At 33.4% G+C, this 22746-nt stretch overlaps 1 non-coding gene across 1 annotated transcript; it reads left to right on the forward strand.

The window, feature by feature from the left end:
* The first annotated feature begins 3490 nt into the window (after window positions 1-3490).
* Trnaa-agc (transfer RNA alanine (anticodon AGC)) lies at window positions 3491-3562 on the forward strand. The gene has a single exon. It is a non-coding gene; the product is annotated as a tRNA-Ala (tRNA).
* Window positions 3563-22746: the final 19184 nt, after the last annotated feature.

Here is a 22746-nt window from a genome sequence, read left to right on the forward strand (position 1 = left end):
ATGATATTCTTTGAATGAATCAACACAAAGCAAAGACTGGGCTGTGAGCAATTCTCATGATATTTGGATTGTAATATACTTTCATTTAACTGTCGCCGTAGTCCTACAAACTGTTTTGTCATTGTAAGTTTTTACTTAAGAAAAGTAAATCTCAGAAATGTCAAGGCAAAATTGGAAGTTTCTTTCCTATGTAAATGGTGGAGCAGAGACTATAACCTATGTCCAATTCCTGCTTAGTTCAAGATATTCACACATTGATACAGAGATTTACATAGATTTAGAAATATGAAGTATGAGTTGTTTTGTGCAGGGAAGATCGTTAAAAAATGACTTTCAGGTTGGTAGCATAGATGCCACACCACAGTCCTCCAAGGGGATATCTAAGTAGCTCTTAATCTTAACACTCAGCTCTCACACCTCTCCTGGTAGTAATTATGAACTCAATTTAAGCGACAAATGGGAGAAAGTTAAGTGAGCTGCCCAAGGCTTTCTCAGTCTGTGTCAGATCTTGGATTACTTTATTCTTCTGGGAGTTCTTGGCTTAATGCCATTTGCTAAGTATCATGGGTAATAAGCAAGTAATCTTAAGGACTAAATAATGATTTCCAATATTTTAGTAGTAGACTCTCTTATTGAAAAAAAGAATTCTCTATTTCATTGTACTTGTAGAAACCTCAGTTTCATTTATATGCATCATTCTGCTCAGAAAAAAGTAGTCATTTAAAAATAACTGATAATAGACTATCTGGGAATGTTTTCAGAATTTGAGCATAGATCAATCAGTAGCTTCAGAGGGAAAATTCATGGATTGATTCTATTTATTTTTGACCTCTTAAAGAATTTAGAGAAAAGAGATACACTCAAAAATAGAGGTTGGAATTAGAATTCATGGAGTGGAGAGACTATTTGCCTATTATGTTGCCTTCTCACAATCAGAAGACAAGAACTAGAACCACTGGATTCTTCTATCCTTTGGGAATGATTTACTAAGATCATGTTTGGGGAAGATACCACTCAGTGATTATGTTGTTTTTGCAAACAAGGATTTGTGCTCAGCTATGCCTATGTTGTTCATTTTGGGGAACAGATATATGAAGGAAAATTTGGGCTCAATAATCTCATTTTGGGATGATTTTTTTTTTTAGAACAGACTTAATGACTTTCTGGTTCTTCTAAAACATATTGATTTTCTTCAGTGTTCCTTGTGTCAGTACTGACTGTGTTTACTTTTTATTCCTACTATAATAAATCATCGTTAACTTAGTAGTGATTTAAAACAACATGATTTTATTCTTTTATAATTCTGGAACCCAGACATATGAATGGGTCTCACTAAGCTAAAAACAAGGTTTTGGAATGGTTGCATTTCTGAGACACCTCTAAGGGATAATCCTCTTCCTTGTTTTTCCAAATTTTGGAAGCCACTTGTATTTCTTGATTTGTAATATCTTTCTCCATTTTCAAAGCTAGCAGCATATCTTTTTCAAATATCTCTCTAGCTCTCTTTCCCAAGTTTAAATCTTGCTTGCTGGGAGGTAAATAGATTAACTTAAAGAATTTTGACTTGTCCTACCTAATTAGATTATGATGAATATCAATAAAAATGTGCTTTATGGATGTAGCTCGGTGGTGGAGGGCTTGCCCAACAAGTGAGAAGTCCTGGTCTCAATCCCCAGGATTAATTAATTATAATTAATTATAGTTAATATAATTAATTATAAATATAAATTATAATTAATTATATTAATTAATTAATATAATAATTTTATGTTAATTAATTAATATAAAAGTAATGTGAAAATTGATAAAAGATTCAAATGAATATTATAATAAGACGTGCTACTTAGGAAATAACTCATTAGCAGTAAACTTACATATGAAAATATCATTCAAATGGAATTAAGGGAATTGTGTTTTTAAGCACTGCTATATAATTCATCTAAGTATGAAAGCGTTCTTATTAGTAGTGTAGTAATGTATCTCAAAAAAATTCCAAGGAAACAATAGGCACATAGTCATAAAAAAATGACAGTAAATTAAATAAATAAAACATCATTTATGCTTGTACTGAGGAAAACCAAACATACAAAAAACCCCAAAATAACAAAAAAAACAATGTCTTAAGGTGAGCTAAAGAACTTTTGTCTTTTGAGTGAAGTGATTGATACCCCATCATAGAAATAATGTTGAGAGAGAGAAATTATTAAAGACTATGATATAGGGAATAGTCTCAGACTCTATTATTAAGATATAGTAGGTAAATCATACATAATAAAATTTTCTTTCTAAATATTAAGCCTATATGAAGAATCTTCATAAATATTCAGCTCTAAAAACTTACCTATGGGATCATAACTTCTGTAATAAAGAATTGTGAAGCAAATACTTTTAGATTTGACTTGGGAGAAAAAAAAATCATCATTAAAAAGATAGCACTTTAAAAATCTAATATATTTTCTTATTTCCAAGCCACATTCCCTTGCATTATTCTGTGACATGAGGCTGGAAATGTAGGAGTTATCACCTTGATTATGTAGATAAGTGAATCTTAAAAAAAAAACCAACAACAACAACTTTTGAATGGGCTGTCTGAAAATTCTATAGTTTTGTACTTTATTTGTATTCTCATCCAACTATGTTTTATTTTCAGGGTTGTGCATTGTCTTTTTATTTCTTTATTTTCTCACATTTTTATTGGTGCATTATTTTGTACAGTGCATTGTATTTATTAGTAAAATTATAAACATATAAATACTTAGGAGTAAATTTAAGATTCCCTTCTTCCAAATCACTATGTTCCATATTAACAATACATAACACTATATATGAAAAGTCTCTATGAGTTAGATATGCAATTAAATGAACATTTATTTTTAAACAAATATTTATTAATAAACTTTGACATGCCACACATTGTACTAAGCAGTCTAGTAAGTAACACAGACAAGCATTCCCTTCCTTGTTATGTCTACCTTCCAGCAGTTTTTGTTCTTGGAGTGAAATCAAACTTCATCCAGACTCTGCATTTCTTTCTTTCTTTCTTTTTTTTTCAACTAGCATGAGGCATGTTTGGGTGAGATTGACACCATTTAACTTGCATTCTGTTTGTTCCAGCATTGGTTAACCCCACAATCTGTATTTCTTAGTAGAAGAAAATCTTGATGCACTTGAAGTTTTTGTGAGACTTTATATTACTGGCCATTGGTTATCCATTTCTAGCTTTAAAGGCTCTAGTTAAATGTAGAAGTGTTCTTTCACCATCCATGCATTATACAAAATACATGTATGAAGATGTGAATTTGGTGTCAACATACCTTATTTATCATCAGAGATATGATAAATTATTGTATAATGGTGTATTAAGAATTGTAATGCAAAATAAATAAATAAAAGTTAAACAAAAAAAATAAATGTAGAAGTGTTAACTTGTTTGTTTTTTAATAAAATTAAAGTAGAATATAGATGACCATCAAAAGTAACTGTGGGGGGCTGTGGTGTGGCTCAGTGGCAGAGCGCTCGCCTAGCACGTGCGAGGTCCTGAGTTTGATCCTCAGCAACACATAGAAATAAATAAATAAAGATATTGTGTCCAATGACAACTAAAATATAATTTTAAAAAAAGTAACTGTGAACTTTAGTGTAGAATTATAAAACTAGGATGCATGGTACAATTTCAGAATCATGAACTGTGTTTTCTCATTGATTTCATTCCTAAAAAAGGAGTTAACTCCAGGAATTGAGTTGCTGGTATGTAGAAGTATGTAAGAGAGTGCATGTACAGAAAACAGACTCAGAGCATCTGGATGCTGATGAAGGAGTTGTATTTGAAGCAATCTGAGGACTTAGGTGGTATCAGCTGCTGGACTCTCACGTGTTGCCTTAGTTCTTATTTTATCCCTAATAATGGAACATTTCTTACAATAGGCCTGATACATCAAAGAATTATTTGGGTTTCTGTTACCATTTGCACCATTTCCTCAGACTTTAAACAAAAAGATTGGTAGGATAGGTAGTTTTTCAATGAAATTGACATTTATTCAATAAATTCTGAGCTGTATTTTACTCTCACCATTTTCTAGCCACAACTTGAAGAATCACCTGTTGTCTTAGTTATCTCTTTTTTATTTCTGACTTGGGAACAAATTCATAGGATTTAAAAAAAAAACAAGTGTTCCAATGCATTGAATATTTATGAAATAATTTTGGGAAGAATATTCTGGTAAACACATTCTTCATATGTCCTTTTTCAATGAGTGAACCATGGTGTGTTATGCATACAGTATGGAGTGAGGGGTTGGCCTTACAATATTTATGTTCTCTAGTGAATGAAGCCTACTGAGATGAACTTTCATCTAGGAACCTTCAACAGAAATTCAAGAACTATGTGGGTTCGCACAGCATTTCTGTTACTATCTTGCTATGTGACAAATTATTTAACCTTTTTATATCTCAGTTTCTTCATTTATAATATGAGGATAATATTATCACTTTTCTTATTTGGTTCTTGTGAGCATGGTATAGGCACAGATTTTACATTCAAATTCTCCTTGAATAAATTACTTATCTCTTTTCACAGTATAGAGCCAGCTCCTACTTGCTCTACAAACCCAAAAGAGCATGATTTTTTTATGTTAAAAAATATTGTGATCCAATTGTTGAGTGGAGGCATTAATAAAAATTAAATTATATAAATTTATGAAAAATAAATTATATACAAAGTTTATAAATACTCAAAACTCATCACTAATTATTTTGCTATTGTCTGAGATTAATTATATCTATACGCCTGATTGGTATAAATAGCATCTATAGTTAGCTTTTATGTATCTCATCCCAATTTCACATTCTGCAGTGTCAAGTTAATATATTAAAATCTATGATGATCATGAAAGGAGTATACACACCATGGAATTTACCAAATAGTACAAATTAGGTCTCATTCATTCCCTGAACAGCTTGTTGAATGTTTACCAGTATAGTGCTGTATCTGTGCTTCATAATGATACCTATAACTGCCCTGTTGTAATGATCTGAGCTAGGGACAATACTTAGAACTCTGGCACATAGTAAACTCTCTCAAAGAATTGTCAATTTGTTATTATTCTCACCAACATTGTTTCAGTGGTATTTTAGTACTCCAGCTATAAACTACAATCTCAAGAAAATTTTCATTTGAAATAATTTCCTAATTTATCTGTAGACCAATCTGTTCTCTACAGAACTTTTAGAGTGAGGGGATGTTTCTGAGACAAGGGACTGGAGTTAGCTGCCATATTCTGATGTTTTATAGCTGTTGATTCCATATAGCATGCAATCGCACTTGCCGTTGTCTTTACAAGTGTTGTGTTTGAAATTTACATTGGTCAGGCATATACCAGTCAATTCACACTGTGGACCCACTCTTATCATCAAACAGGGGCTGAGCTGAATTTAGGCATCTTCAGTATCCTGAACGAATATGAAAACCCATGTAAAAACAATTAAAAATACATGTATAGCGGTTTTTAATGTTTTTTGAAATGAATGTTAAGATATATACATTACTCCATTGAAATACATATGCTAATAAGCACAGAATTTACAGACATTTTGTGAAAACAGTACCTTGGAGAAAATCAATATGAACTACTGTCTTAAATAAGAAGACTTAAATAATCTAATTAGAAGAGTTGAAGTGAGTTTTTCTAGAATTCCGATGCCCACATAGGACTTAATCAACTCTTAAGCATTCTGAATTCCTAGTGAAGTTAGTGGGTACTCTTTATGTGCTAAAGACATTTGAAAGAGACTTACTATATCCACAAAGACAGCATGGGCTCTTCATAAGAGATTCTTGAGCCAACAAACTATCTACATTTAGATTAACTCTAAGACTCAGGACTGCCAACAAAGTTTTCTAGATGCTTGTGTTAAATCAAAGGCAAATTCTGACATTTCTATGGTAAAGCATTTGATTATGAAAAGATTATATGTAGTATTTGTGGTACATGATATTTTGTTTCAGAATTCTAGTTCTGTCATAATTTTTAGAACTTATAAAACTTTTATAACTATAAAAGACCTTTTTGTAGTGTCTATTAAAACCAAAAAGAAGTTATATATTACCAAATCACAATGTAAAATTTTTAAAACCTAATGATACTTGCACTGTTTTTATAACATAATTATTATTTAAGTAAATCACTGTCTCTCATTGCTTTAAATAATTCCCCTCATATTCTGCATGCTACCTTAAAGAGTGGTGAATAGGTTCAAGGTAAAAGCATTTAGTAAATATTTATAATGAATATTTAGAAATCACATTTTTTGTATGAAACTTAAAAATATGAACACTGGTCATTCATATAAAATACTAAAGGAAACATAATAATTTGTTTTTCTCATTATTAAGCTTTATACAGAAAAGAAATTGAAGGACATAAGGATAGCCAGAGTTCAACTAGATGATTTTCTGAAAAGTCTTTATGACTGACAACTAGCCTCATTAACCACTGGGAGTGATATTTTAGTGACATATATAGATTTGTGCCTGAATTTCCCTTTTTATTCAAACAGTATCAACTACAAGTCATAGAAATGTTCTTCTTTATACCATGACTGGACAGTAAATTGCCAGCAAATTGAACGTCTAACTTTTTCTTAAACTGTTGTTTAAGATTTATGCTTTGCACCGGGAAATATCTTAAATAAAACAATTACCCAAGATAAGATGCTTATTGGGAACTGATGCTGTATTTCATTTTCTAAATTTTTTTTCAATTAGGAAACTTAAATTTTTTTAAAAGTTTAAAGTTTATAGAAAAAAAGATCAGAAAGTGTACACATTTTCATTATACACATCTTTCCCTCAATTCCTCTATTTATACCTTTAATTAATACAGTCTACTTATTAACAATGGATGAACCAATATTGATACATCATCATTAAATAAAGTCTGCAGTTTACATTAGGATTCACTGTATATTGAGCATTCTGTGGAGTTGTATATAATGTATAATAACATGTGTCTGCCACAGTAATATCATACAGAACACTTTACTCTAAAAATCCTCTGTGCTCTGCCTATTCTTCCTTCCTTCCCCTGACAATCATTGTTCTTTTTGTTCTTGCCATAGTTTTGCTTTTCCAGAATGTCATATGGTTGGATTATTATAGAATGTGGCATTTTCAGATTGCCTTCTGTCACTTAGCAATGCACATTTCAGTTTTCTCCATGTCTGCTCAAGTCTTCTCTCTCTCTCAAATCACCCTCTCTAGTGCTGAATAACATTCTGTTGTGTGCATGTGACATGATTTATTTATTCACCTACTGAAGGACATCTTGGTTGCTTTCAAGTTTTATCATTTACTACTGAAAGTACTATAAACCTTTATGTGCAGGTTTTTCCTGTGGTCATGCTTTCAGTACATTTGGGTAAATATCAAGGGACACATTACTGTATTTTTTAGAAAAAGTCTAGTATTTTAGTAAAACACCAAAATGCATTAGAAAGTGGCTCTACCATTTTGCATTCTACCAGTGATGAATGAAAGTTTCTAGGAGTCCACATCCTCTTCATCATTTGGTGATGTTAGTGTTGTGTTTTTGTTGTTGTTGTTTGTTTTACTAGGAATTGAACCCAGGGGTATTTAATCACTGAGCCACATGCTCAGCTCCCCCCTCCCCTTTTCACATTTTGTTAGAGACAGGGACTTGCTGAGTTGCTTAGGGGCTCACTTAGTTGCTGAGGCTGGCTTTGAACTTGAGATCCTTCTGCCTCAGTCTCCAGAGTTGCTGGAATTGCAGGCATGTGCCACCATGCCCGGCTATGCTAGTGTTTTGTATTCCAATTCTTTTAACAGGTGTGTAGTGATGTTGAACTATTTTAAGTCCAGTTCCCAAACGATATGTGATGTAACCATCTTTTCCTATACTTTTTGCTATCTTCATAACTTTTTTTAATGAAGAATCTCTTTGAATTTTTCTCCCATTCTTAATTTAGTGTTTTCTTATCATTTAGTTTGATTCTTTGAATATTTTGGATACTTTAGATAGCAAAGGATTTTACACAGATTTTCTCCAACATTGTGTCTTGCCTTTACCTCTCAGCAGTGTTTTTAGCAGAAAAGACATTTTTAATTTTAATTATCCATTTACCTGCTCATTCAAATTTTAAAGACATGGTTTAATCCTTAAATACATTATTATGTTTCAGGGAGAAATATCAATTTTTTCTTTCATGGATTAGTTTCTGGCATTGTGTCTAAAGCCACCTCTAAAATCTAGGGCACCTGGATTTTTTTTCCTGTTATTTTTCATAAGTTTTACAATTTGATTCTTGCAATGAGATACATGTTCCCTTTCAGCTAATTTTTGTCAAAGGTGGGAAATATGTGTCTAGGTTCACTTTTTTTTGTGTGTGTGTGTGTGTGTGTGTGTATGTTCAGCTTTTCCAGCACAATTTGTTGAAATGACTATTGTTTTGCATCAAATTGCCTTTTTCAATAATTACCTGAGTACATTTGTGTGAGTCTATTCCTGGGCTCTGTATTCTCTTTTGTTCATCTATTCATCCCCTGTTTCATCATTACCACAGACTCTTGACTGCTTTGGCTGTGTGGTAAGTCTTAAAGTTATTCTCCTTCAATATGATGTTCTCTACTCCATATCCCGGTTACATTCTTAACAAGAACCTCCCAAGGACTCTGCTACATGGCTGGGCACAGTGTCGAAGGAGTCCTCCAATAGCTTCCTGACTACCCTGATTCATTTTATCTGAAAAAATTCTGGTGCTTTCAAGACACCATTGATGTTCTGACTTCTTTACCCTATTGCTGACCTTCCTTTATCAAATTCTTGTCCTTCCACACAAGTCCTCTTTTGATCATATTTATTTATATGTATTCCTCTTTATTCTGCTGATTGTTCTCATATGTCAAGCATTACTCTGTGCTAGAGACTACACTATGTGTATTAAGGTGATTATTCTCATTTAATACTCATAATAATAGACATTATTGATCTAATAATTTTGAAGATGCAAAAGGCAGTTTCAGAAAGGATAAGTATCTTCCTTCGGTTCATATGACTTCATATGATAGAAATAGAACCTCACCCTAGATTAGTCTGAATTTCCACATTTGTTGGAAAAACATTCTTTATAAACTGTCTATATTCCTGGCATCATTGGATAAAATTCATTAGCTATATCTTCAATGATAAATCTATAATGCTTTGGTGATTAATGAAGGTGACTCAAAGATGTGAACTACTTTTACGAAATCTGATAAACTGGGTGTGATGGCACATGCCTGTAATCCCAGTGACTCAGGAGGTTGAGTCAAGAGGATTGCAAGTTTGAAACCAGACTCAGTAACTTAGCAAGACCATGTCTAAAAAAAAAAAAAAAGTTATAAAGCACTGTGGATGTGGTACACTACTGGTTGAGCAACCTGGGTTCAATACCTGGTGACGAAAATATAAAACAAAGAAAAAAAATCATATAGATGTATTACTTCCTCGGATTTTATTCTTTGTGTGCTCTTAGAAGTAGATAATCCACTCCTGTAATTTTGTTGACTTTGGAGAAGTATTTGTATGTGGATGTATGTGTGTTAGAAGGTAATTTATTTTACTGTTTTAAAATTAAAAATTTTTTATATTTATGAAGACCTCTCCACAAAGGCCTTCCAACAGATTCTGATAGTGATAGGAGGCATCAGGCAATTGAATGTAAAAGTAATTCTAACCTTCATTCTTTTATTGGTAACTGCTGGTCTATTTTCCTGGATAACTTATACATTTTGTAGGAAATGACTTGTTGTCATTGTAAATCAAGTATTTAAATAAAATTATTCAATTTAGGAGACAATTCAAAAATTTTTATTATCATGAATTTCCTTCTGCTCACTTCAGCCTTGCATGTTTCCATCAGGATTTTGAACTTATTTTTACTCTCAGTGTCAAGGGTCTAATCAGGCTCTTCTCTATGTTTTCATGTTCCAGTGTGCTCCCTGACCCCACACCATTAGATGGGAGCACTGTGGCACCATGTGCAATCCCAATCTTTTCTCAGCTGCTTCCAGAGAGACAAGAAGTCCTTAGGTTGCCCTGCCACATGGCCTTTTTCTCATACAGTTACAAAAAGAATCTTTTTCTCCCATTTCATTTATCTTCTTCACAGAGAATTAAGCAAGGTTTAATAGGAAGCCAATGACTGCTTCACTACAGAGTGGAAATTATGTGCAGTAAAGAAGTCTTCAGAAAAATATGAGCATTCATTCATCCATTCTTGAGACAAGATTGTTCCGGGAAACTCTTGGTAATTTTTGAGATCTCATATACATTTGGTGGAAAAATTTTATAAACTGTCCATATTCCTGGCATCATTAAATAAAATCCATTAGATATTTTTTAATGCTAAATCTATACAGTATTTTGGCAAGTAATATAGGTAACATGAAAATGAGAACTACTCTCCAAAAACTTAGAAGCCACAACCAATTCTAACATTAAAATGCAAAAAGTTAAGAACTCAAATAGAGGCATTAAAAAGAATTTTACAAGTCTATGAAGACTGTTTAAGTTGTTCATGGAGCTTATGGCCACACAAATTGCTTCACTTTATTCCTCTGGGTTTAAAGGACAATTATCATAAGAAGTCTAAGCATGTGTGAGTTACACATAACAAACCAACAAAAACAGAAGCAATGGAGGAGAGTAGTAAGAAGTAAGGCTGGTGAGTCTAGCAGGGAACTAATCAAACAGGAAATTGTCTTGTATTATTATATGATGGGATGCTAGGGGTTTAACTCAGGGCCTCACACATGATAGGTAAGAACTCTACCAATGAGCTACATTCCCAGACCTCTAACCTGAGTTTTTAGTCCATGTTAAACATTATCTTTCATTCTATAAATGTCAACAGGCCTTGATTTATAAATCTATTGAGTCAAATGCTATTAGTTTATGTTCTTTCTTTTGTGCTTTGTGTTAAGAATGCTGGTGGGCTCTTACCATATGTGGCCACTCTTCAGATTGAATCTGAATATGTATCCCTGGGAAAACAAGAAAAGCAAGTTCCATTTTACTGTATTGGTCACCATAAGACTCTGCCATTCTTAGGTCAGACAGCAATCAAGATGAGCATATATAACTATTGTTTAGCCATTTATTTACTAATTTAGATTTTGAAGCTATTGTTGGGTAATAGTAATGAGCTGTGAAATGTGAGCCAATATCATAGCAGGGTCATGGATTTCTTTAAGGAATGGGATAATAAACAAGGAGGGAAATGAATTACAGTAGATGGGGTAGAGAGAGAAGATGGGAGGGGAGGGGAGGGGGGATAGTAGAGGATAGGAAAGGTAGCAGAATACAACAGTCACTAATATGGCAGTATGTAAAAATGTGGATGTGTAACCGATGTGATTCTGCAATCTGTATTTGGGGTAAAAATGGGAGTTCATAACCCACATGATTCTAATGTATGAAATATGATATGTCAAGAGCTTTGTAATGTTGTGAACAACCATTAAAAAAAATTTTAAAAATAAATAAATAAATAAATTGCATTTAATGAACAAACAAGTAACTTATAGATCAAAAACAGGTATATACTATCCCTGAGAATAAACAGGTAGAAACAAAGGCAGTCTATCAAAAAATATTTTAAGAAGGAAAGATCTATGAGGATAATTCCTGACATGGCTAGATGCCATTGTAAAGTTAGGATTTATGGCCATAAGTTTCTCTGACCACAATATCCACGTTAACATAGGATTGACTTGTAGATGATATTTCCCTGAATAGAATGGCTCCAGAGAGAACCCACTGGGGTCAAAAATCCCCCCATCTTATGTGAAGGAGGAGATCAACATTTGATTGGGGGAGCCAGGTTCTCCTGGTAAACCCCAAACAGCCATATGTTTGGAAGCAGTGCTGTATCATTGTTGTTTGCTCTTTGGAGACAACCCACTCTCTATCTTGAGGGTTCTCTCTGCTTGAACCTTACTTTACTTTCATTCACAATGAAGTTCTGTTATTTAGCTTTATGTGTCTGACTCTAAACTTTCTTTTATTTTATTGAACAGAGGTTTGGAGTTTTAGCTCCCCGCTGTCCTGTGACAGTACGATTATTTCCCTAAACACACTGTTGTGTTTGGTTTTGGCAGTAGCCATCCCTCCCCCATTCCCTTCAGTAGAGATTCACTGAAGTCATGCAAGGGGTTATACCATCACTGTCAGGCTTTTTGCTTACAATGAAGTTGATTTTCCACAATTCAGTCCAAACTATGGCATCAAAATTTATAAACTATATATTTATAATCCCACTCATTACAAATTCACCTTTATCTCTCAAAACAGAGAAAATTAATAAAGCAGAACAGCCCACCAACTCATCCTAGCATGTTTAGAATTCCTTCCTGTTTTAAATAAAAGCTGTGATATGTCTACTTTATTTTCATGAATTAACTCAATAAAACATAATTAAATTGGCCTTTACTATATTTTCCTTCTTTTTTTAATTATTCATTTTACTTTTTTTTTGAGTCCAAGACTTCTTCCTATGATCTCCTTCTTACTTTTTTTCCCTGAGGCCATATTTATTTTAATTTGCATGGAACCTATCTTAAGTATATTTCTGTTTTATAAGATAATCAATTCTGTAGCTACATTTTCTTACCAAGACCATAACTGATGAAATTTCCTTTTACAATAAAAAGGAAAAATCTGATGTTAGAGATCCAGAAGGTTCTAAAAATTTACAAATATTTTATCTTCTATTTATATGGCTTTTACGCATTTAATGTGAAAGTCTGTCTAGGGAGATAATCACTTATCATAAGGATTATATTACATTCGCTCACAGTCACAGTTTCTTTTATTCTGTTCTTGCATTCATCATACTGTTATAGCAATCTTATCATTTATAAACTCTTTGATAAGTTTTGGGATATATAGGTGAAAACAAATGATTTCAGCTGTTCTACCCTCTTTGGTAAATGCAGTTTATACAACATCATATTAAAAGATTATATTTATGAGAAGAAGACTACCACTAAATAGGGAAGAGAGGTGGGAGGGAAAAAGAGGGAGAAGGGGAGTTGCACGGAAGATGGAAGGAGACCCTCATCGTTATATAGAATACATGTATGATGTTGTGATGAGAAAAAGAAAAAAAAATGTGTCAAATTAGATTGGATAGAGAGAAATGATGGGAGGGGAGGGGAGGAGTAGAGGGGATAGGAAGGGCAGCAGAATAGAATAGACATTGTGATTGCTGTATGTATATAAGTGACTCTATGACCAGTGTGATTCTGCAATCTCTACAATCAGAAAAATGAGAAATTATACCTCAATGAATTGCCAAGATCATTGTAATGTCATGTATAGCTAATAAAATAAAATAAAAAAAGATTATAATTACACATTTCCACTAATTGACATCTTAGATATTATCATGGCTAGCTGCTAAAATAAGACTAGTTTGAGAAGCTCATTCATAATCTTAGGGTCCTATATTATCTGTTATAGAAATGTGACAACATTTAACTACTTAACCATCTGGCAGTTTCACCTACCTGAGGAAGGCTAGTAAACAATGTTTGAGGCTTAGGAAACCATTTCAGAAACAGGAACCAGTACCCTGACATCATGTACTGTAGCCTACCTATCTCTGCCATTTTAGGAGAGGTGAATTTTCTGAATAGGATGCTCCCAGAAGTCAGGGACAACCACTTTTATTTTTGTTGTGGTACAGTGGTTATTATTTGTGTGTCTTCCTCTTCTGCAACACATGACCTATTTTATAATTGGTGGTTGATGAATATTGATGATATGAGTAGAGAAATGGGTTTGGGAGATTGTGTATCTTGGGTTTTTAGTTGTGTTTGGCAGTGCTGGTGGTTGAACCCAGGTACTCACACATGGCAGGGAAGTGCTTAACTGCTGAGTTGTACCTGCAGCAAGGACTGCAAGTTTACAGACTGCAGCAAGGACTGCAAGTTTACAGACTTCTGTTGTCCTCATAGAAGGTGCAGCAGATCTGGCCAGGCCCTCATGGAGGTGAAGATTAAAGAAAGAACATAAAATTCTATCAGCCCAACATTTTAGGGCACAAGATATCTCTTTTGCTCACTTATTTCAAGATCCTTTTGTAGCAGTGAAGTACTTGTTAAAGGAGGTGGGCACTGATATAAGAGGTAGGAGATTTTCTGCCTCTGAAATTGTTTGGTGCATTCTAGACTTTCAATTAAATTGTTCTTAAAAGCAGCAATACATTGAAAATAGAAATTTCTTAGGCCACAAGTATGCTTCCCTGTTAGAACAGAAGCTGCAAAATGGCAATGACTTTTTCTATTTTGTTTCTGCTTGCTGCTCCCAAGAACCTAAAACAGTTTTTAGCACACATTTTCTGTTCAATATATAATTTTGGAATGTCAAATATAAACTAGTGTGGGAGGCAGGGTGAGGGACAGATAGGACTCAACCAAACATATAAATTCAGTTCTGAAGAAACAAAAAATGAGTAGTTGTCTATAATTCTTGTAATGAAATAAATGGAGACAGAAGCAAGATGCAGAGGCAAAATTGGCTGCTCGTTTAAGCTGCCTTCTTTACTTATATCATTAGCTTACACAGGCACCATTAGTACAGGACTATTCATTATATCATTAAGCAGGGTACATTAGGTTATAGTTTAAGAAGTTTTTGCTTATGATTAGATATGTGCATTGGTCAAGCTTGTATTAGTTATCTTAATAGTTCCAGGAAAAAACACAGAATATTCCAGCTGTGGAAAATGAGATGCCTATTTTTCTCCAAGAGTTTGTTCACCAGAGAAAATCACTGTCTTGTTCTTTTCAACAGTCAGAACACTTACACCTTCTTGCTCATTTTCATCTTTAGTGGCTGGGGTATTATCCTTTTATTCCCTTTTACAAACTTTTTTTAAATTTTGTCTTCTAGTTAATTTTATTTCAGATTTATCATCTTCAATATGTAATAGTTAATGAGATAAAGTAATGTCTCAAAATTAATGAAAAACCTGATACTCAAATTCTTTCCAATCTGAAATCCTATATTTCTTTATCAGATTTTTTAAAGCCACCCAAGTATATCATTGACTTATTCCAGCCTCCTCTGCAATTGTGCCAGGTCATGTGATTAGTTTTACTCAATGATCTTTCTGCCATATACTCTGGAATGCACAGCTATAATAAAGAAAAAGGAAGCATTAACTGCATCAGACTCGATATGAGTGACTGATAAAGCTTTGCTGTGCTGTCTCTGAGATTTCTATCTTTTCTGTTTCAGTGTCATTTACTCTGAGCTAAACAACATCCACTATCAAGTTACACTGCCAATCTGGGGTACCCTCTTTTTCACATCTCTAATTATTAGAAACTTTCCTTTTCTTTAAAGGACAAATCCAGTCCCACCAGTTTTTAGAAGCTTTTCCTAATTAACATACCAAAGAGAAGTGTTTACTTGATTTCCACCAGATGAGGTATTACATTTATTTGATATATATTGCCTATGGCTTAGATTTTGGCCTCAATGACGAGTTGCCTCTTTGTTTATGGAACTTGTCCACTTGCTTTGTTAAGCTCTTTTATCTGATGCTACTGGGTGATTTCCATGTATGGAAGACATGATATTTCCTATATAAAGGTAAAATGATTCCTGCAAGTTGAAAATAATAATTTTTATTAGAAATGTGCAGTATGTCAAGTCAGGTGAAAGTCAGATGATTTTTTTTGCATAACTTTTTAAAATAAAAATTCCTTCTATCTAAAGGTATTTTATTACAGTTTTATGTTTCCTCATTCAAGTGAATTGAAAGTAATATAAGAAATTATGCTAAATGGTTAAAAATAATGTTAGTCATTGCTTTTCCATGTGTGATTCAGTGGTAATTTAAATGATAATCTAGTGATAGTCTCTAGGGGAAATTGAATATCTGTGACAGTACTCAAAATTAGAAAAAAAAACACACATCTCAACCATAAATATTCAAGTATATTATGGTCAATCCCAAATTCACCTCTGTGGATATAATACCCCTGCTGGGCATTCTGCCTAGTAATACAGTAGCAGTAAAATAATTTCCAGTTTGCTAGACCCATGTTCACTTCAGAAGTAATTCAGTAATCAACCCACATACATTTCCAAGAGCATTTTAAGGGATGGGATTATCCAAATTCCTGGAGCAAGCTCATCACACAAGCTAATAGACAGTAAGTAAGAAAATTACTAACATTAAAGTAAGATATTCTCCCTAGATTCTAATTTGGGAATACTAAGTCCTTTTGAACTTAGTTTCTATTTATGAGATCAGTGAATTTTGCTCTCAGCATAACCTGACTCTTTTATACAAATTAAGGTGATGTGAATCTTTGATATATATATATATATATATATATATATATTTTTTTTTTTTTTTTTTTTCTGAATAGATCAGAAGCCTTAAAATTGACCCGTTAGGGGGTCTGCTTATCAGGGCAGGCTACAGATGCAGCCAGTCTAAAAGAAAGAGAGCATTCCTATCTTGATTTATGAGCCCTCCCCACTTGTTTAAGCCTCTGGAGAATGACCATATTTTACTTCTTACATTACATCTTGTGTTTTTGAATAATTAGCCTGACAGAGCTCTGAGGCAATTCTGCTGTACTCTGCTAAGCTCTGTTTGCTATTGACCAATAAGAAGCCTCACCTGGAATACATTTTAAAATATGAATCCTTTTCCAAATAAATACTAACTACTATTTTAACTTGTGATTTACTGCATTATCAACCCTTGATCTAAAAAATAAGTGGAAGTCAAACTTTATTTTGAATGTACTAAAGAAGTCATCCTTCTAGAGAGTGATGGACTAATGCTTTTACAGCATTAATTACTGCCTTATAAATTAAACATTTCATAAATTGGCTTTTTAGAAAGCAAAGATAGTCAGAAATGAATTTCCAAAAAGTCCATGACAATTATAGGTCTTTTCTTATATATACCTAACATTAATTTGACAGCATGAAGCATACCATTCTTCCTCATGCCCTCTTCCTTGTGTCACCCTGTCACACAATCTTCCCCCCAAAATGTTGTGAGCATTAATTTGAATTAACCTTGACAGTGAGATGCTGCTTCTGGGAACCTGTGGTGCAAGAGTGCCTAGGGGAATGCCCATTTGCAGCATGGCTTCTATTGATAGGGAAGATTCTGTGCTTGTCATGGAATTCACTAGTTCAAAAAGCCTAGATTTCAAATCCCAGCTGCCTAAAGGTAGAAGAGATGGGAGTAACCTGCTAAACCCAAACCATGTTTTGTTTTTCTCAACTTCATCCTGTTCACCTCAAGTTTTTCACACTGAAATTCAATGTAAGCTCTCCTTCTTTGTTAGATCCAGTCACCATTAGAGATGGATCATCTCACTATGCCCCTGCTTTTCACTTATTTCCATGTCTTTGTCTTTATTTCTTAAATTTCTCATACCTTTAATATTTTTAATCTGACTCACTGCCCTATTTCTGGGAAACTGAGTATACATCATGCAGGTTGTGAGAAAAAAGACATATTTATTTTTGTTTCTTTCAGGTCCACGGGGCTCTAATACAACAAATTTTTGGAAAAGAAAAAAAATGTCAAAGTCATTTGGGCTTTCCAGGAACTGCTCATTGGACTAAGGGAGTCAAGAGCAATGATTGTCATATGTCTTTAATGATGTTTTTAGAAAAAAAGATATTTTTGGTTTTGTTTTCAGTTCTATCCAATGATCATTTCCTTTTTAATTAAGAAAACCTTAAATTCCTTTTTGGAGTCAATCCTGTTATCAAGGTATTACAAAACATTTAAGAGCAATATAAATTACTTCTAAGGAAAGAAAATGAGGCATAAAGAACTTTTCAGCTCACACCATATCATAGGCCAAAAATAGATGTGTATGTAAACTCAAATTTTCATACAAAATTATATATATCATCTAGCATGTTCCAAGTCAATACAAACTACTAAAAGATAAAGATCCCTCTAAATTCAACTGCTTCATGGTGATAATGTCACATGCGACAGGAAGTTAGTCCTCTGTAGGAAAGTGTGAGGGCTCTGGAGGCATCTGTGTGGAATTGCTCATTCCTTATCACTTGCTAGGTGTTCCAACAGGAGTTAGAAAGCTAAATATCAACTCTCCATTTATTCTACTGGAGTTCTATGGACAAATTTTAGTCCTTCCTAAGTATTTTGATCAAAATTTCCTAGCAGGTGACTAAAATATAGACAGGCTGATAAATATATTGGAGCAGACAGGAAAAAAAAATGTCTATTAACTCAAGCATGTTATGAGTCAAAGAGAAACTTTATCTACATAAAGTTAATATTAAAAACAAAGGCATGTTGATATTAGAAATCTAAAAAATTATTACAACCCAGCAAGCCCATTGTTAAGAATTCACCTTAAAAGAAAACTTGAGCTTACACAAACACGTATACAGGAATACTGATACTAGTTTTATTAATAATTGCCAAATGCTAGAAACAGCCCAAATTTCCTTCAATAAGTCAAATGGATACACTAGCCATTGTATATCCACATAACAGAATATTACTTAGCAATAAAAAGGAACATGTTTAGATATATATATATAACAATATGGATTACTCTCAAATGCATTGTGCTAAGTCAGAGAAACTCATTTGAAAAGGTTACATACTGAATTATTCTATTATTTGAAACTCTGGGAAAGGCACAACTATATGAGCCGAGACCCAAGTCACTGGCTATCAGATACTGAGTATTTAACTACAAAGGAGAGTATAAGAAAAATTCTGTGGAGAGAAAACTGTTCTGACTCCTTATTGTGAGGGTTTGTAGATGAATCTATGTATGCGTTAAAACTGATAGAACTGTAGGCCCCCATATGAATTTTACTACATACAAATTTTAAAATTAACAAAAATCATCTATGGAAGAATACAAAAATTGGGGGATTCACATTTTTTCCACAATATAGTTTAAGTGAAAAAGGCAGTACATAACCTATCTACAAAACATACATTCATGGATGCAGAAATGTGCAAGTAGTTCTTTTTAAATTTAATCCTCTTAAAAATACATTTAAATATGCTTTCCACCTATTTGTGTGATTATTTCTCCTCAAAATATTATTCCTAGTTTATGGAGAGGAAAAAAAATGGGCAAAATATAATGGAATTATATATATCATCTAGCATGTTCCCAGAGAAGATGAAGAGAGAAATTGAAGGATGAAGTAATTTGTTGCAAAGTAGGAAAATGAACTTTTGGGGCATCTTTACCCAGCCAGTTAAAAGTAATGGTTTTCTCAAGACCTTCAAAGAGCACAGTGATGCTGATCCTACATTTCCCAGCTCACCAAAAACATTTTAGAAAAGATAGATAGATAGATAGACAGATAGATAAATAGATCAAAGAAAATTGCACACTTCCAACTTATTTACATGTACACCTTTCACAGATATTTATGGACTGCCTAATATACAGCACAGAATAAGGGTAAATTACCATTTATCTTATTCAATGTTCATAATTCTATGATATGATAACTTTAACACAAAACATTCAGAAATGGAGGATCACTCACAAGGGAGTAATACTGAACACAATTGAATTCTTATGTTTACTTCCTTGATACCTAAAGTTAATACTTATTCTTTTTTAACACAGAAGCTAAATGGATAAGTATCAGGTTAAATTAAAACAGCATGCTTGCTTATATTTTATTTAATGCGAAGGGAGCCTGTTGTTGCTAGCCATATAGATGTCAGAATTGAATCTGTTCAGCTCTGCTTATTGTCTTTCTGCACTTGAATTTTTGTCAGCTTAGTAGTTATGGAGTGACATGGAGCTGTAGAACTCAGAAACAGTGACAGTGATATTAGCAGTAGATATTACCATAGTCCTTAGAGAAGTGGCTCAAGGTCATGAACAGTGAAGTAGCATTATAGATGAAAAACTTACAATATGTGAGCAATATAGAAATTGTCTCATGTTGGTCATTGAAAAAATTCATAAGGTGTGGATGATGTATTTAAGAAAAAGAGAAATGTGATTAGTAATGGTATAAAAGGTTATATTTTGCTGGTCAAGACTTCGTGCTTTATTTTTTGTAGTATAGCAGTCCTGAGGATTGAGCTCAGGGGTGCTGTCCCATTGAGCTACATCACTAGACCTTTTTCTTTAAAATTTATTTTATGTATTATTTATTTATTTATCAAGAAATATGTCACTAAGTTCCCCGGACTAAGCTCGAACTTGCTATTCTTCTGCCTCAGCCTCCAGAGTCACTGATTACGGGCAAAAAACACCATGTCTGGTTATTTAGAACTTTCTTAAGCTAATAAAATACCCTAGGCACAGAGTATAAAAAGAAATGCTCTCCTGGAGTAATTATATTCAAAATCACCTTTGTTGAGAATTAGAAGATAATTCTAAAACTTTTCCAGTCTTTGCTTTCAGAAATAAAGTCCAGTGTTAATATATATCATTGATATGGAAAACACCATATGCCATGCTTTCTTACAATATTAAACTCTTGATTTTTGGCTGAATAAACTATGTGACTTCAAAACACTTTAAAAATAATCTTCCTAATTATCCATGTAAAAAAATTAAGACTGATATTAGGAGAGCTATAGACACACAAAGCATTAAATATGACATTTCCATTATCCCAGTTGAATATAAAAACTGTATAATTTGAAATAAACATTTTGCCCATTTACAATTAATATTTTTGCCTATGATAGGAAATAAAATAAACAGATTAATTTCAAGAAGAAAATAATTTTAGAGCTCTGCCTTACTTTCTTCATCTATAAAAGGAAGAAGCAATCATCCATGGCAATTGTGAGGACTAAATGAGTTAATATTTGTAAAGTACATAGGATGATACTGTAATGGGGACTTTTTGGGGGGAATTGTCCTTTGTATAGTTACTTTTGACTTCCCCTCCCTAATCCTTTGGAAGGGATTTTATCCCCCTCCTTTCTGTCTGACACTACAAATTCTAACATGCTAACTGCTAAATCATTCTTCTTTGGATTTACAGAACTTAGAACATCTGGTGACCTTTGTAATGTCCCTCCTCAGTTTTGAGTTTATTGCATCAACTAACACATGAAAATCACTGTGAGGAACAAGTCAGTTTAAAGAAAACATAGAAATTAGCCCAAGAGATTGAGTCCTAGGTGAGGAGGACCCTGTTTAGCACACGGGCTTTCTGCCTGTTATCTTACTCTACCTCTTTTTCTGCTCTATAAAAGACCTCTGCACCCTTGAGTTCCGGGGGGAGCTTCTCAGTAAACAGCCCTTCCATCTTCCAAAATATATCCCTTGAATAAACCTGATTCCTTCCTACCAAATCTTTGGTTTGAATATTGGCCTTTGAACTGTGAGCAGCCCAAATTTCATCCAGTAACAATACTTGTCATGTAATAAGTACTGTATAAATGATTGCCTACCATTGTTATCACCTAAGATATTGATATGACTGGAACCAACCGAGAAATCAGTGAGGTCTTAAGAATAAGGGCTAAAATGGAAACAAGAAGCTCAACAGATAGCCTTCAGAATAAGAGAAAAAAATTCCCATACTCCTCTGACAGATTAATATCCAGAATATATAAATATTTTTTTTAAATTACCAAAAAATAAAAATAAAAGAGTAAATGAGCTAAACAGACATTACTCAGTAGAATAAATGAAAAGAGCCAAAAACAGTATTAAAAAAATGTTCAACATCCCTAGCAATCATGGATATGCAGATCAAAACTACATTGAAATTTTATCTCATTCCACTTAGAATGGCAATTATCAAGAATACACATAACAATAAATGCTGGTGAGCATGTGGGGAAGAACAGTACATTGGTACATTGTTGGTGACACTGCAGTTTAGTACAACCACTTTGGAAAGGAGTATGTTACCTCAAATGGCTAGGAATGTACCCACTATATGACCCAGCTATCTCATTCCTGGATATTTACCCAAAGAATGAAAATCATCATACTAAAATGATACATGCATACTAATGTTTATAGCAGAGTAGTTCAAATTGTCCAAGTTATGAAACCAGTCTAGATGTCTCTCAGTAGATAAACAGATAAAGAAGTGTGGTAATATACACAATGGAGTTTTATTCTGCCATGAAAAAGAATGGAATTATGTCATTTTCTGGAAATGAAGAACATCATACTAAGTGAAATAAGTCAGACTCAGAAAATGAAGGGTCAAATTTTTTTTTCCTCATATGCAGAAGCTATAGGTAAATACATATTTTTTTAGAAAGGAAATCTCATGAAAATAGAAAGGAGAACAATGGAGAGTGATCAATGAGGATGGGAGGGATGGGAAAAAAAACTACAGAATGAAATTGACTAAATTATACTATATTCATATGCAAATATATTGCAATGAATTTCAGTTTATGTATAATTACAATGCACCAATCAAGAAAAAATAAATTAGTTGGGTGTGGTGGCAAATGCCTGTAATACCAGCAGCTGGGGAGGCTGAGACAGGAGGATTTCGAGTTCAAAGTCAGCCTCAGCAACAGCAAGGCGCTAAGCAACTCAGTGAGACCTTGTCTCTAAAAAACATACAAAATAGGCTGAGGATGTGGCTCAGTGATTGAGTGCCCCTGAATTCAATCTATGGTATCCCTTCCCTCCCCAAAAAGAAAAAAAAATAAATTAATAAAAGGGTGTTCAATGCAATCCCCATCAAAATGCCA

Source organism: Urocitellus parryii, chromosome 5 (genome assembly GCF_045843805.1).
Source record: "Urocitellus parryii isolate mUroPar1 chromosome 5, mUroPar1.hap1, whole genome shotgun sequence".
NCBI lineage: Eukaryota > Metazoa > Chordata > Mammalia > Rodentia > Sciuridae > Urocitellus > Urocitellus parryii.